The sequence below is a fragment of the Camelus ferus genome, chromosome 7 (genome assembly GCF_009834535.1).
Source record: "Camelus ferus isolate YT-003-E chromosome 7, BCGSAC_Cfer_1.0, whole genome shotgun sequence".
In the NCBI taxonomy this organism is placed as follows: domain Eukaryota; kingdom Metazoa; phylum Chordata; class Mammalia; order Artiodactyla; family Camelidae; genus Camelus; species Camelus ferus.
In genome coordinates this window covers 70,523,081-70,538,122 of record NC_045702.1, presented here as the reverse complement: position 1 = coordinate 70,538,122, position 15,042 = coordinate 70,523,081, and the positions used below count along the sequence as shown (strand labels likewise).

Below are 15,042 nucleotides of genomic sequence, written 5' to 3'. Positions count from 1 at the left end.
GAGCACAGTAATAAAACCTCTAACGTTGTTAGTTGTTGTAAAGCTTCATACACAACCTGTGGCATTTAGTAAACTCTCTATGTGTGATATTTAGCGTATTTTCTTCTCTCTATACTAGTTTAAAAAGAAGTCAACTCCTCTTTGGAGAGCTATGTTTAAAAGTCCTAAACAGTCTTCTTTAATGGTACTTATATGATAGGGAATATAAACTCTTTGCCTCTCTGTCTTAACAGTGGTGACCAAATTATATGTAAAGGAAATATTCTAAAAAGTTCAGAATGATACGGTGTTAGTTTGAAAAGTAGATGTATTTTACAGACTAATTTGGATTCTTGGTGTGTAGCTTCCTCTTTCATTCTGCTTGCAGCCCAGATGATAACTGAAAAGAGATATATGAAATGTTTACAGCTTATTTTATCCTCTCGTGTTCTTCATTAACTTACTGTGGGTGTTGTTCTTTTAAAAGGCCAAGGTTCATGGTTCTGTTTTTTAATTGCAATTCACTCTTTCCTACTTCTTCCAGGAGCTTCAGCTTTATCATTGCTGTGAGATTTACAGCGCTTCCTTCCATCGTCAGCCTGCTAATAGGCAGTGGTTGAACTCCCCGGAGTCTAAACTAGGAAATATGAGCAGAACGTAATTGCTATAGCTGGAATCGCATTCCACTTCAGAAGCTTCTTAACAGCATTCTCAGATGTGTGAATATCCATTAGTGACCCAAGGGGATTACGCCCTGGCACCGAGTTTACCTTTATGAGGGGACTGGATGATGAGACCTTCTCTGCCAAAAGCAGAAGGTGACGAAAGGCAAGGGGCTCAGAGGTTGGTGAATTCAAAAGGAAAATGTGTGGGAAAAGATCATGCTTTTAAAAGACAGGAATTCAAAAAGAAAACTATAAAATTTGGCCTTGGGGGTTCGTAAGTTTACTATTTATATTGAGTAAATAGCTAACAATTATCAAAACATCCAAGGGCAATAAGGCTAAGAAACATGACTTGGTCTTCCTGTGTCTGTTTATGTGGATGGTAATTGACAGTAAGCAACACTGAACTTTCACTTCCTGTTCCCTGTATCTAGGACAGACAATGCTGGGAGGATGAGTCAGTTGCTCCAGCAGCAGTTGCCCTTTGAGGAGAAAGCTTCCTGATTTCCCCATGTCTCTGTTTAAACATTGCTGCCCTTCCTGCCCACCCCCAACAGCTCTTCAGCTTCTCTTTCTGTAGCACCCCTAACTGCTGTCCCCTAGATGTTACAGCAGTCAGAAAGGCTCCACAGTTCTTAGATCAAAGGAGTATTTTTACATGGACTCGCCCATTTTGCAGAAGGGGTTCATGAGTTTTCTTGGATAAACAATGTCTGCATTATCACATTTGTGCAATTACTTTGAAAGTCTACCATGTGTTCACGTAATATGTACAGTGAGAGGATAAGCAAAGAGAAAATTCTGGAGTTAAATTTATGATTTAAACTCATAGTAGCAAAGTGAGGGAAGAGTTCATTCAAAATATCAGAATCTGGAAAGTATCTAGCCACATTGAACAGTCTTTCACAACTCCTTGTAGAAATCTTTGCTTCTAGTAATAAATAAATATTAGTGCAAATAAATATAAAATTTAATAACATATTGTTTAAAATTGTAAGTTTTGAATACGTGTATGAATAAATGAGTGAATGAATATAAGTATCATTTAATTAGAATTAGAAATTTCCTAGCCGAAAAACCATGGCTTGTATGGTTCATGAGCAGCAGATGGGTATTCAGATTCCTTCCATTAGAGTATGTTTCACAACTCTGGCTACACATTAGAATCACCTAGGGAGCTTTAAAAAAAAAATGCTGCCTGAGACCCCACCTCCTGAAATGCTGATTTAATTGGTCTGTGGTGGGCCTAAGCATGGGTATTTGTTGAAAGGTCCCCAGAGGATTCTCATATGCAGCCATACTACATTACAGCCTTGTAGGCAGGTCTTAGAATGACTTGCAGGTTATAGGAATGAACATCTCTCACTGATGTATTTAGGGGGAGGGAATCTTGAAAGAGTTAGAGAGGGAAGGATGTGAAGGAGGAAGAGAGAGGGAGGGCGGAAGGGAGAGAGAGAGACAGAAAGAAAGAGAGAAAGGGGGAAGAAGGAGAGAGGGAACAAAGTAAATTCTGGTTAGTCTACATAAACATTGAGTTTTTACTGCATGTCTGTTAAATATTGACACTATAATAGTGAATATAAACAGACTTTTGTGGAGCCTATAGTCTATTGAGAGGAAACAGACATTAATCAAATAAAACAGAAATGCCTATGAAATTCTAACTGACAAAAGCCATGAAACAAAACAAAACAAAACAAAAAACCACATAGTGCTATAGGAAAGACGTTCTTCTGTACTCTTTGGGAGGCAGGGGTTTCCCAGTGAAGTGATTATGAACCGAGATCCTATTTATAGAAAGAGATGAGGGAATGAAGTGATACAAGACAGAGGGGACTGCATGTACAAAGGCCCTGAGCCTCCAGGGACTGTTTATTGAAAGGAAGCCAGTAAGATTCCCGATAGAGACCAAGGAGAAGATTGGTTTGATGTGTGCCTGGACGAGAGTCAGTTCATGCTGGCTGGCCCTGTAATGCTGGTTCGTGAGACACTTTTGATTATTAACCTAAAAATAAAGGAAGTCAGTGAAGGATTTTAAGAAGAAGTAAAGTATTATCAGACTTAGGTTTGTAATGACCATCCAGTGAGGGAAATGTATTGGAAGGAGATAAGAGTGGAGAAGGGAGATTAACTAGCAGGTCAGTCCAGGTAAGAAGCGATAGAAGTTTGGCTTAAGGAGATAGTTCAAATGGAGACAAGCAGGAGGGTTTCAAAGGACATTTTAAATATGAAATGTAGTGAGCAGGTAAAATGTTGAGGAAGAGAACCATGTTTGGGAAGAAGACCATGAATGTTTTTTGTATATACTGAAGTAGTGTTACTTTTATATCATCCAAATGGAAATATCAAGCAGGGTGTGGATTTGTGAGTCCGAAGCTCAATGAAGAGGTTTTTTTTTTTTTTTCCTATAGAAAATACATATTTAGGAGTCATTTTCAAATTGGGCTAATGAATACCATTAGATGAAATTTCCTTTAGAGAAGGTATAAAGGGAAGTTTGAAAAGAGTCTAGGGCCTAATCTGTAAAAACATTCTGTCCAGAAGAACACTTGGAAAATGTGGCCTACATTTATTTCAGATTGTCTTTCTTTTATTTTCCTGCATTTATGCATCATAATATGAAAGTTTCCATGAAGTTGGAATCAGTTTAAACTGAATATGGTCATTAATGCTTTTGCTCACAGCCAAATGACTTCTCAAAGTCCAAGTTCATAATAATTTTTATAATATAGTCTGAGAAATATCAATCTGATGCTCAGAGGAAAGTAGATAATTCAAAAGGGATTGAGAGGTTTCAAAACTATTATAACATCCAAAATCATATGAAAATTAATATGGATCTAATCAATGATGTGCTGGTAATTATTTCACAATTGGGTCTCCAAAATTAAAGGAAAAAAAAACTGGTTTGGAACAGTTGTCCATTCTCATGGTGTAAATGCTCCCATTGTGGCTTCAATAATGTCAGTGAACCCAGGGTTTAAAACAGATTGACAAAGATGATCCTTGCAAGCCAGTTCGAGCTAGCTCAAGATGAAAACATGAAATCTCAAGAGATGACCCAACTTCCATAACCTCATAGTTCTAGCAAATGGAACATCTGAAAGAGGACGCAGAATGTCTCAGAAGCCTAGTGCTTTTTCTGCTCACCATGCTAGTAATAGTGATGCAGACTAGTAGTTCTCCAGATGTGATCCTAGGTCCAGCAGCCTAAGTAGTGTCTAGGAAATTGTTAAACATGCAAATTCACAGGCCCCTTCCCAGACCTACTGAACCAGAAAATCTAGGACCCAGCAATGTGGGTTTTGACAAGTCCTCCAGGTGATTCTGATACATCCCAAAGTTTGAGAGCCACAGTCTTATACAATAATAATACCTTGATTTTTAAGTACTCGATGCTTTCCAAAGAGTTACTGTCCTGTGGCACGTTTCCCATAACCCTAAGTCTAATAACAGTAACAGTGTAAAACTGCTCTTCGGCAAAATCAGTCTGGAAGCCTTGTTAGATTCAACAAAGAGAAACGGAAAATTTAAAAATGAGCTAAGTTTCTGATTTATTGTGCTGATTGTGAACAGAGAGAAAAACAGTCCTAAGGGTAGAATTTGTATCAACAATGTCTTGTTGGAAGTAAAGGCTAACATACAGAGAGAAGTTGAAAATGCCTGTGAGGTTTTTAGCTTGTTTACCTGGAGGAACAAGGGTTTCACACAAAAATTAATTTTAAAAAACCTGTCCACAACATAGCCTGGTTTCTCCCCAGTTTGTTGGTATGGCTTTCTGTTGAGCACACTCAGAACTTTATAAATATATCTCATATTGACACTTAGCCTCCTGGGGGTAGAAAGCATGTTCAGCACCCAAGAGGTCCTGGGTTCAATCCCCTGTACCTCCTCCAAGCAGAAATCAATGAATTAACTGAATTACCTCTCCCTCATTAAAAAAAAATGCAAACACTTAACCTCCTGAATAGTATTATATTTTCCATCTCTCTACTGGAGGACATAGAGCTTTATTCATCCTTACTCATTGCACAGCTTGGCAGAATGTCTTCCGCATTGTAGATTACCCTAATCACTGACATAAGGCATCTATGTGTAGGAATCATTTCACAATCTTCTCCAAACTTTACTTTGATGCCTCAGGACGACGGGAAGCAGGAAGTGAATATAAAAAGGAGCAACTGGAATCAACTTTCCGGGAGCACTCACAACCACAAACCGACCTTCAAACAAGGTACAGTCACAGCTTAGTTCAAACCAATACATTTTTAAGTGAGTATCCTTTTGATGCAGCCAGCCCTCATTCCGTATATGTCAAGTCCCTGATTTTAGTGATTTCCCTGATTTGTTTATAGTTCCTATAGTTTTGGGGTCCTGATATTGTTTAGCCTTTCATTTTATATTCACATTGAAGTCAACCTCAAGTGTAGAATATATTTGTAAACTGAAATTGTAGAATTACATATCAAAGTATATTTTATATATTAATTCTCTAATACTCTTGCTGTCTGAAATATTTTAGCGAGATGGAAAAAACATTTATGTTTGTATGTATGTGTCAAGGCATGCATGAACTATTTTATGGAAAATAAAATAGAAGCTCCTAGTAAACTTTTATTACTAGTATAGAATATTATTATAGAATATAGAATGGGCATTTCTCAGTTTATGAGCAAAATCTAAGTATGTTTACTATCAGCAGGAAAGGAGAAAAGGAAGAAAAAGAGAAATATATTTGTAGATTTTGAGAAAGAAAAGTATGTTTTTGTATATATTCAGATACACGTGAAACTTTAGAAAAAAAGTGGTACATTTATTTGGGTGTAATACCACTCCTTATATTTTTCTACTCTGAAATAAAATAAATTATATGGATCTGGGTAAGAAAGAGTACAGGTACTGGAGCAAGATGCCAAGAATAGAACCTGTTCTGCCTCTGTGACCTTGGGCAATTCATTTCATGTGAATCTCAGTCTGAATAACTAGATAATAATAATACCTAATGCAAAGTGCTGTTCAGATGACTAAAATTCGGTTTCAAATGGAGAAATTAGCGTAGCACCTGAATCAATATTAGCCCAAGTATCTAAAACCTGGCTAAGAATATTCCTCGGGGTAAGAATTTAATTATTTGAAAGTTAATCAGATGAGGGAATTAGCATTCATTTTTAGTTGTCATAATCATGTTGTGATTATGGTTTTGTTTAAAGAGTTATTTGTCTTGTAGAGATTTACTGAAGTAGTGAAGATGAAATAATATAATGTCTTAGATTTGCATGAAAATCAAGAGGGAAGCAGTAGAGGAAACAACTAGACATATTGTTGAGATTCGAATATATATACACGGGTTTGATTTTATTATTCCAGTCACTGTTGCATAAATTTGAAAAAATTCATAGTAAAAAGTAACGGGCAAGAATAGATGAATGAATCACAATTTTTTGTCCTTTAAATCTTTTGGCTAGTCTCTGAAAAGCCTGGCTCTCACGTGGGCAGCTGCCTTGCTTGTGTGCCCATGGCATCCGAGACTGCCGACATGTACAAAGTTCACTGGAAAAGGAGGAAAATGTTTGCCTGTGGAGCTCCTTCCGGAGAGCAAATACGTGCATTCCTCCTTCCTGCCCATATTTATGAATAAAGGGGATTTTTTTTCCTGCAAATGGAGTATATTATTATATATGAATGAGGTAATTTTTCAGTAAATATGAGTAAGAACAATACCTTTTTGTGGCTCAAAGACCTAGTATCCTAGTGGATTTAGAAAACTCTGTAGAATTGGATGAGTGATATCTATATATTGATAAGACAGCAAGGAAGAAGGCCATTTCAATATAACGTTATATCAGAGTAATGAAAATATGCTTAGTAGGGGCCATGTGACAAATTTGCCATGACTATAAAAGTGTGAACACTTTTCCAAAGTTTTGCAAATCTGCCTTAGTGGAAACGCTTTCTAAGTAATGAGATATCCTTTATGACGATCAAAGGGAAAATGCATTGATAACATTGAACTTCATGGAACCTAACCAAATCCCACATGATCGATAGAAGGCAGTTTTCAAATCATCTCAAAATAAATAAATTTACCCCAAGATTAAAAAGATACATGTATTTTCCCATTTAAATCTAATTTTGGTTATCTCCTTTATTGTTTAGGTTTTCCTTATATTTATCAGAGTAAGATTGTTCTTAACCTTAGTAAACTTTTCATGTGATTCATTTTTTTAATAGACTTTATTCTTTTAGAGCAGTTTGAGGTTCACAACAGAATTGAACAGAAAATAGAGTTTGCACATAGCCCTCCCCACCCACACATATATACTCCCCTACCCTCAGCATCTCTCATCAGTGTGGCATTTTTGGTACAATCAATGAACCAACATGGGCACGTTATTATCAGCCAAAGTCTATAGTTTGTGTTGGGGTTCACTCTTTGTGTACTTTCTATGGGTTTTGACAAACTGCATAATGACATGTAGCCACCACTATAATATTGTACAGAATTATTTCATTGCCCTAAAAATCCCTTGTGCTCTATCTATTCATCCCTCCCTCCCTCCGTGTGCCCAAATCCCTGGAAACCATGATCTTTTTATTGTTTCTGTAGCTGTGCTTCATGTAATTCATTTTTAGGTCATTGTCATGGTGAAGGCACATGTTTGACTCTCAGTGAATTTTTACGATAAGGAAGTAGTGTACTTCAAAGTCGCTTTGTAAAGTGCCTTTGGTAACTGATGTGTTTTAATCAGATCTACTCTTACAAATGTCCTAAAGGAGCCTAAAATTTTTGGTTTTATCCCTTACAAATATATGACTTTTTGACAACCAGATACTGGTAAGTAAGTATAGATCCAGTGTAAACATGAGAAACTATAAATTATAGTATCTTTTAAAAATTAGTTTAGTGCACTGTTCATTTCAAAAAGCCTGGAGCATGTTAAGCTTACTCAAAACAAAACAAAGGCCCCTGTATTGCATTTGAGTTTTATTGTCATTGATGGTGGTGTTGCTTAGTGATTAAGAACAGCAACAAAGACAAGTGTCTAATTCATGAAAACTGGAAAAAGGAAAAAACCCTTCTGTTTAACCTCAGAAGAACTTGTTCTGACCTATCATCTAATCCTCATAATCACACTATTGAAAAGGAGTCACCTTTTGTAAAAAAGGAAAAGGTTAATCTGGACAATGTTGTTTTTATAAGTAATATTACAGAGCATGTGCTTTCAGCTGAATTTATCAATACTCATGGACAGAATTCATGGCATTTTTCTACTTAAATTACTATTTGCATACAGTTTGATTTATATGCAAAGGATAAACTGAGAAAGCACAGAGGGTTATCATTTTTTTTAACCTTAGATCCTTAGTTGATGGCAAAGAATTTAACATCCATAGATACTGTCCTCTAATTTTAAGTAACGCTAATGATTTATGAAAGGAAATAAAATATGTTCAGATTAAGTCTCCAGAAGAAAATGCTTGGAGTGTTACAGTTTGGAGATACAGTTTCTTTTGTGAAACATAGAAAAGTCCCTCCTTAGCCCACATGGAATTGTTACAGGGTGTTACTTACTTTTAGTGATAACCTTTGACTTCTGTTGTGCTGTCAAGTGGTGGGCTGAAAAAACAAGTAGTCTTAGATTGTGATACGATCGGATGCTCATTGCAGCTGGATTTAGACAGTATTAGTGTTAAGTTACATTGCATTCATCATGATGACATGAATACGAGTGATGTACTATAGGAACAGACGCCTGACCCAAGCTTCTGAACTCGGTCATTCTCCTTTGCGTAACATGGTAATCAAACCCGTGCATACTATAAATCCATCAGATGTCTCAAACTGCACTCCAAACTTTCTGTACTTTATATTTTGGATTGTGTTTTATGTTGTATTTCATTAAGTTATGTGTTATTTTTTTCAGTGTTTTTTTCTTTGTGTGCAAATCTCCTGATATGAATCATTGTTTGGATTAGCCTCTGAAATCAAAGCATGCCCTTAATAGAAGGAAGAGTTGACAAAGAGAAAAATATATATCCTGTAATTGTCATATACATATTTTAAAGGAAATGAGATCTAAATGCCTTTACTCTGTTAGAAATAAACCAACTACATTTTGGAGGATTAGCCCAAGAAATGTTTGTTTCCCCCTTGGAAGAGGACAATGTTAGCACATGTACAGCAATCAGCAAGTCATGCATTCTGTGTATGCCCTCTAAGAAGAAGACTTAAGAAACAGAACACAATTTCTTATTCATATTCCTTCATGTCTCTCAAATGTCACACATACACACACGTGTACACACATTTACACTGCAGACTGTCTCACTGCGTTGGCTTTTCTATACATTTTGTGCCACAAAGCCATTTAGGTCCGTGTGAGTCTTGAAGAAAATGTGTTATCACTGATGTGAGACAAAATGTTATTACTCTTAGCTTTTCTTTTAGAATAGGTGAAGTATGTTGTCTAAAATTTATTCAGCTCTCAATACAGAAAGAAAATATGTAATATATTCTTAATGTTTTAAAAGTCAGATTTAGGAATAGTATTTTAAGGAAATTATGCAAAGAAATTGAACAGAAGTACCATAAGGACTGTTCAGGCCTATGATTACTAGATTACATGAGCAGACAGAAGTTTGAAGGTGTGTGTTGAGTTAACCAACTGTCATCACTGTAGCCCAAAGGATTACTGTAGTTTTGCAAAATGAGTAGCATAAGTATTTAGTTTTAGCTTCTAAATCAATGTGACAGAGGAATATATGTAATAGTGATTAACAATATGAGTATGGTTACTGGTCAGAGGTTGGCTGTCTGTCTTTTACATTTTAACTCTGTAGGTTTTTGTCACCATCCCTCCAAGGTATAAATAATTTTTGTTTTGATATCTAGCGTGGATTATAAAGGCAGTAAGTATATCAAATAGTCTTTTTCATAAACTGCAGAATACCTCTCCCATCTACAACATGGGTGTTTGGTAAGCCCTTTCCTTACAGGATATATTTTTAAGTCCAAACCCAGAATGACTCTCTAGTAGAGAATGACTCTCTAGAATGATGAATTTTTTATTTGGGGGTCAAAAGATCATGAAGTACTAAGAACCAAACTGAAAATAAAGCAAGGAACCATTTTCTTGCTGTAAACATTTAAAATTGTGCTGATGGAAGAATTCCCATTTGCTACTTAGGTATTTTTACCAACAAAGTAATATAAGGAGTCATGTAATTCTAATGAAAATATATTATCATTATCATTTCTATGTTGTGAATGATATATGAGAATTATAGTGGGTTAAGTCATGGCAGTCAAAAAGGTATGTCTGTATCCTAACCCTGGAACCACTGAAAGTGATCTTACTTGAAATAAAGTCTTTGCAGATGTTGCTAAATTAAGGATTTCAGAAGGAGACAATCGTGCATAATCAGGATGGGTCCTAAATGCAGTGACAAGTGGTGTTAGAAGAGACACACAGGGGAAAGACAGACTGAGAGATGTAGGGAAGTCAAGTGAAGACAGAATCAGAAACTGGAGCTGTGGACCACAAACCAGGGAATGCCAGCCACATCCAGAAGCTGGAAGAGGCGTGGAGAGATTGTCCCCCAGAGCCTTGAAGGGAACTTGGCTCTCCTGACACCTTAATGTCAGACTTCTGGCCTCCAAAAACATGAGAATGTAAAATCTGGTATTAGAAGCCACCCACTTAATGGTAATTTCTTTTGGCTGCTAGGAAATTAATATGGTGTCCAAGAGTATAAATTAAAGAAAACACACCCCTCAGTTGTCAATACAGACCATAAATAGGCACAGGCACCACCAAATGCAGGAAGCCAGGCGCATAGTACGTGCTCAATAAACGTGTGTTTTAAATGGCATGTATCTTTTCTTTTAATACCAGAATTCACATACCGTGAGAAAATGTAAAAAATGTAAGGGACAGAAGGTAAAGCAAAGATTTCATATCGTGCGTTTCTTCTGAAATTTAATTAAATGTGATGGGGAAGCAAGTTTTCAGTGGTTCTGATGTTACTGTGGCATCAACAGGAATCAAAGAACCCTAATGAGAACCTGACTCCTGTCCTTTGTGAAAATACACTCTGCAATACGTGCCTGTTTCATGAAGGGAAAGTGTTACTTGAAAATATTGGTAGTTTACTATAACCTGCTTTTGCCACAAAAGCATGAATGAAACAGCACAAGAGTTTTACACCATTTCATGTAATGTGAGATACATGCAAGGAAAACAGGTATGAAATGCTTCATATGTGTTATGAAGCACAGTAGAAGAGCAACAGTGACCCCCTTGTCCCCATTTACTTAAGAATTAGAACATTAGGAGTAAGATAGTTTCTACCTTTGTATTTCTTCCTGGGTTTCATGACTCTGCCTCTTCCACCCACCTCATCTGTATTAGTTTTCTTTTGCTGTCAGAAAAAAATTTAACAAACTTAATGGCTGAAAACAAGTTATTTATCATCTCAGAATTTGAATTATCTGCCTCATGAAAAGATTTGAGACACATGAAGCTGAGCTCATTAAATGTGTCATCATGTGAATGAAAAGCTCTGTCTCTCTATGTAATTACACTCCACATGCTAGTTCGTAAGTCTGTTTCTCAAAGTTTCTGGCCCAGCAGGCCCAGGGTATTCAGAATCAATTGAGAAATAGATGGAAGGATCAGATGGAGTTCCAAATTGTCTCTTTATTTCCAGTACAGCTAGATTAGAAAATGAAATTCAATTACAGGACGAACTCAGATGTCATATTGTTCCTTCTGCAACTGAATTTTTCCACCCAGGCAGAAGGAGCGAATGATAAACTTCAGAGCCTATCAAGTTTGCCATGGAGAAGAGAAAGCAGAAAAGAAAGCACACAGCACGTGAAAGGCAACTTAGTGATTCACGTAGGAGCATGGTCTTCTAAATTACTGACTCTCTTGAACAGTGGGGAGGTTCTTGCAAGGCTCTGGCTCCTTCCCACTGCCCATCCAGACACCGGTGCGTGCACCAGTTGGTGCCCTGTCTCAGCCTTCCCCTCCTTCAACCAAATTTGCTGTCACGGCACCATCCTTCAGCACCTTGTCCACCCCGCAGGTCCTGTCCCTCAGATCAAAGAGAACTTCAGGTAGAACGTTTGGATTCTGAGAGTATGGTGACTGGAAGCCACATTGAAATGTGGGGAAAGGATGATGGCCATAAGTGAAGAAGCACTTTCAAAAGTTCTTGTGAAGAAGGAAGAAGATACCGAACGATTCATTAGACACAGTTGTTAATATTTGATTGATTTTATTCCTTGACAGATGATTAGCACATTGTTCAAATAGTCACTGTAGCAATTATAATGTGTTACATATATATTTACCTACCTATTACTCTGACTAGGCTCTGCGTATCTCAAAATAAGACATCATTCTTATTGGTGTCTCTTTCTAGTACTCAGTGTTATTGTTGGCTCTATAGATACTCAAGGAGTTTGAGAGATGAAGATGTATTATGAGCTACTGAATATTATTTTATTTAGTATTTAAAGTTAAAGAAGGAAGAAAAAAATCTTAACTAGAGTGATTAAGAAAAGATCATCCCAGTTTTGGTAGAAATTTGCATCAAAGGAATTTGGAGGACTGACCTAGAGAATCTCTTTGATCAATGCCCAGCTGACCCAGTTCATGATCAACGTAGGTCTGATTTTGACTGACTTCTGTATTGCAGAAGCCTGATTGGGTGGAGACAAACTCTGCAGCGGAAAACACTGGAGAATCACAGTACATTGTGTGTGGTGGGGGCAATGTTATTGATCAGGATATCGGTTCATTTGAAAATAGTATCCAGTCAGCAAATGAAAGGACGGAGAATAGAGAGTACATGATTCATCACTACCAGAGAAGAAGTTAGATTTTCAATCCAGGTGTGGGCTCTGGCTATAGCTTTAAATCTAACAAGGAAATTGCAGTGCTGATTAGGAACTGGAATAAGCTTAGTTGTAGGGAATGACTAAGAGGATAAGAGAATACTGTGCCTTAGTGAGTTTTCCAGTGTCCACAGTTTAATCACAGAGACTTCTGTAAATAAATGTTTCAATATTAAATATTGTAAGCATTTTAGTATAAAGCCAGTCTCGCCCAGGAAGCTGTGCTTTCAGGTTAAATGCAGGTGTGTATAAATTTGAAAGATACTTTAAAAGATTAGAACGGAATACAATGATAAAACCTTTAGAAGAATAAAAAAGGTCTGTAACTTGCAGCAAAATAATATTTAGCTCTCTCGAGAAATGGAGATAGAGAATTGTACTAATCATCCATTGCTTTATAAATCAATATTACTGTAAGAGAATTATGATCTTTTTCTAGGATTTTAGGTTTTCTTTCAACAAGGCAGGATTCAAATGAGATTATATTTGGTGGTTGGTTTTTGTGAACATAGACCATTTGTGAACTCTTACTGTCTTGCATTCCTCTCAGTGCACAGATTTAAGGAACTTTACTGCATTTGACAATCCGTCTCTTAGGGAAACTGTAAATATAATGACATAGATATTTTATTAGCATCTCCTGGGGGTATGCCACAGCTTGATCACTCTTCTCTTCCTACGAATCCAGGAAGACTACATTTCCAGGTTCCCTTCAGATTAAGTTGGGACCATGTGACTGACTTCTCACTCTTGAGAGATGGCCTCTTTTAGGCCATCCTCACTCTGTTCTATTTCAGTGGTGATCCTGGAGGCCATATGTTCAAGACAACAAGGATGGAGGCGCCGGGGCCTCTGAGTCAGCACTTGCTCACCCTATCAGTTTTTTAGGAGGTGAGTAAGATATACACCTTTTTTGTTAAGCCATTGAAGGTGGGTGCTTATACATTTACAAATACATGCATTAGTGAATTTAACTAATACTTCTAGCCTGAGGTTAATGTCTTCCAGTTCACTACAGTGACACCTTATTTACATGTCTTGTAACTTTTGTCACAGTTAACTTTTTTAGCTTACTTCTTTCTCTCTCTCTTTGCCTGAGACATAAAACTAGCTAACAGCATGAAGAAAGAATAACTATTATGTATATTTTTATTATCATAGCTGAACTTTAAAGGAAAAGAAACTTGAAGCTTCCAGAAGAAAACTTGAGGCTTCATTTCATTCCAGATGAAGACAGAATGTAAAGGCAAATGGAAAATTCACTAGCTCATGCATCAGGAGGAAGAATTAGGCCCTAAAATAGAATCTGCATTTAGAGATCTGGAGTTTTAATAGCCAAGAGCAAAATAAAGCATGATATTAGATCTGAAATCGGTGGAGAGTTGGAAGTAAGATTTCTAAATAAAGCTGGGAATCACAAGATTTGTCCACTCAAGACAAAGAAGAGGGTCTAGAAAACTAGCTCTCTGTGTCCCAGTGTGACAAAAAGGAAATCTTGCCTATGTCAGGGCTTTGGCAAAAAAGCCTTCCATAGGACTTAAAAATTCCAAGCTTTCACACAGCTCTGTATACATGGTACTCTTTGGTGGGAGGTGAGGATCAGGGGAAGGAAACTTACAAGTAAAACTTAGAAAACCACAGTTAGGAAACACCGCCGATAAGGAAGAACCAGTAAACAAGGGGTCTTCTGAAACAGCATTGTTAGAGCCTTGGAGCACTCTGTCAGAGCAGACAAGGCAGATAACAGTTCCTCCACCACAAGCCTGAAAAGAAAGGCTTCTCTTCATGAGTATTGAAAGACATGCATCTTTTTTTTTTAATTGTAGTATAGTCAGTTATAATGTGTCAACCTCTGGTGTGCGGCACCATGTCCCAGTCATGCATATATTTACATGTGTTCGTTTTTATTTATGTTTCATTAAAGTTGTTATAAGATATTGTATATAGTTCTCTGAGCTATGCAGAAGAATTTTGGGTTTTTCAATACATATTTTTACATATAGTTGGCTAACATTTGCAAATCTCAAACTCCAAAATTTATCCCTACCTACTTTCCCCCAGTAACCATAAGATCGTTTGCTATGTCTGCGAACCTGGTTTTGTTTTGTAGATAAGTTCATTAGGGTCCTCTTTTTTTTTTTTTTCAGATTCCACGTATGAGTGATATCATATGGTATTTTTCTTTCTCTTTCTGGCCTACTTCACTTGGAATGACAATATCTAGGTCCATCCATGTTGCTGCAAATGGCATTATTTTATTCTTTTTTAATTACTGAGTGGTATTCCATGGTATAAATATACTATAACTTCTTTATTTTTTCCAGTCATCTGTTGATGGACATTTAGGTTGCTTCCATGTCTGGTCTACTGTATATAGTGCTGCTATGAACACTGGGGTCCCTGTATCTTTTCAAAATAGAGTTCCCTCTGGATATATGGCCAGGTGTGGGATTGCTGGATCATATGGCAAGTCTATTTTAAGTTTTTTTTAGA

The 15,042-nt window shown here is 36.9% G+C and overlaps 1 long non-coding RNA gene across 1 annotated transcript; it reads left to right on the top strand.

The window, feature by feature from the left end:
* The first annotated feature begins 305 nt into the window (after positions 1–305).
* On the top strand, positions 306–13,415 carry LOC116665012. Its single transcript, XR_004321591.1, has 3 exons — positions 306–797; positions 4,788–4,878; positions 13,347–13,415. It is a non-coding gene; the product is annotated as an uncharacterized LOC116665012 (long non-coding RNA).
* The last annotated feature ends 1,627 nt before the right edge of the window (positions 13,416–15,042 follow it).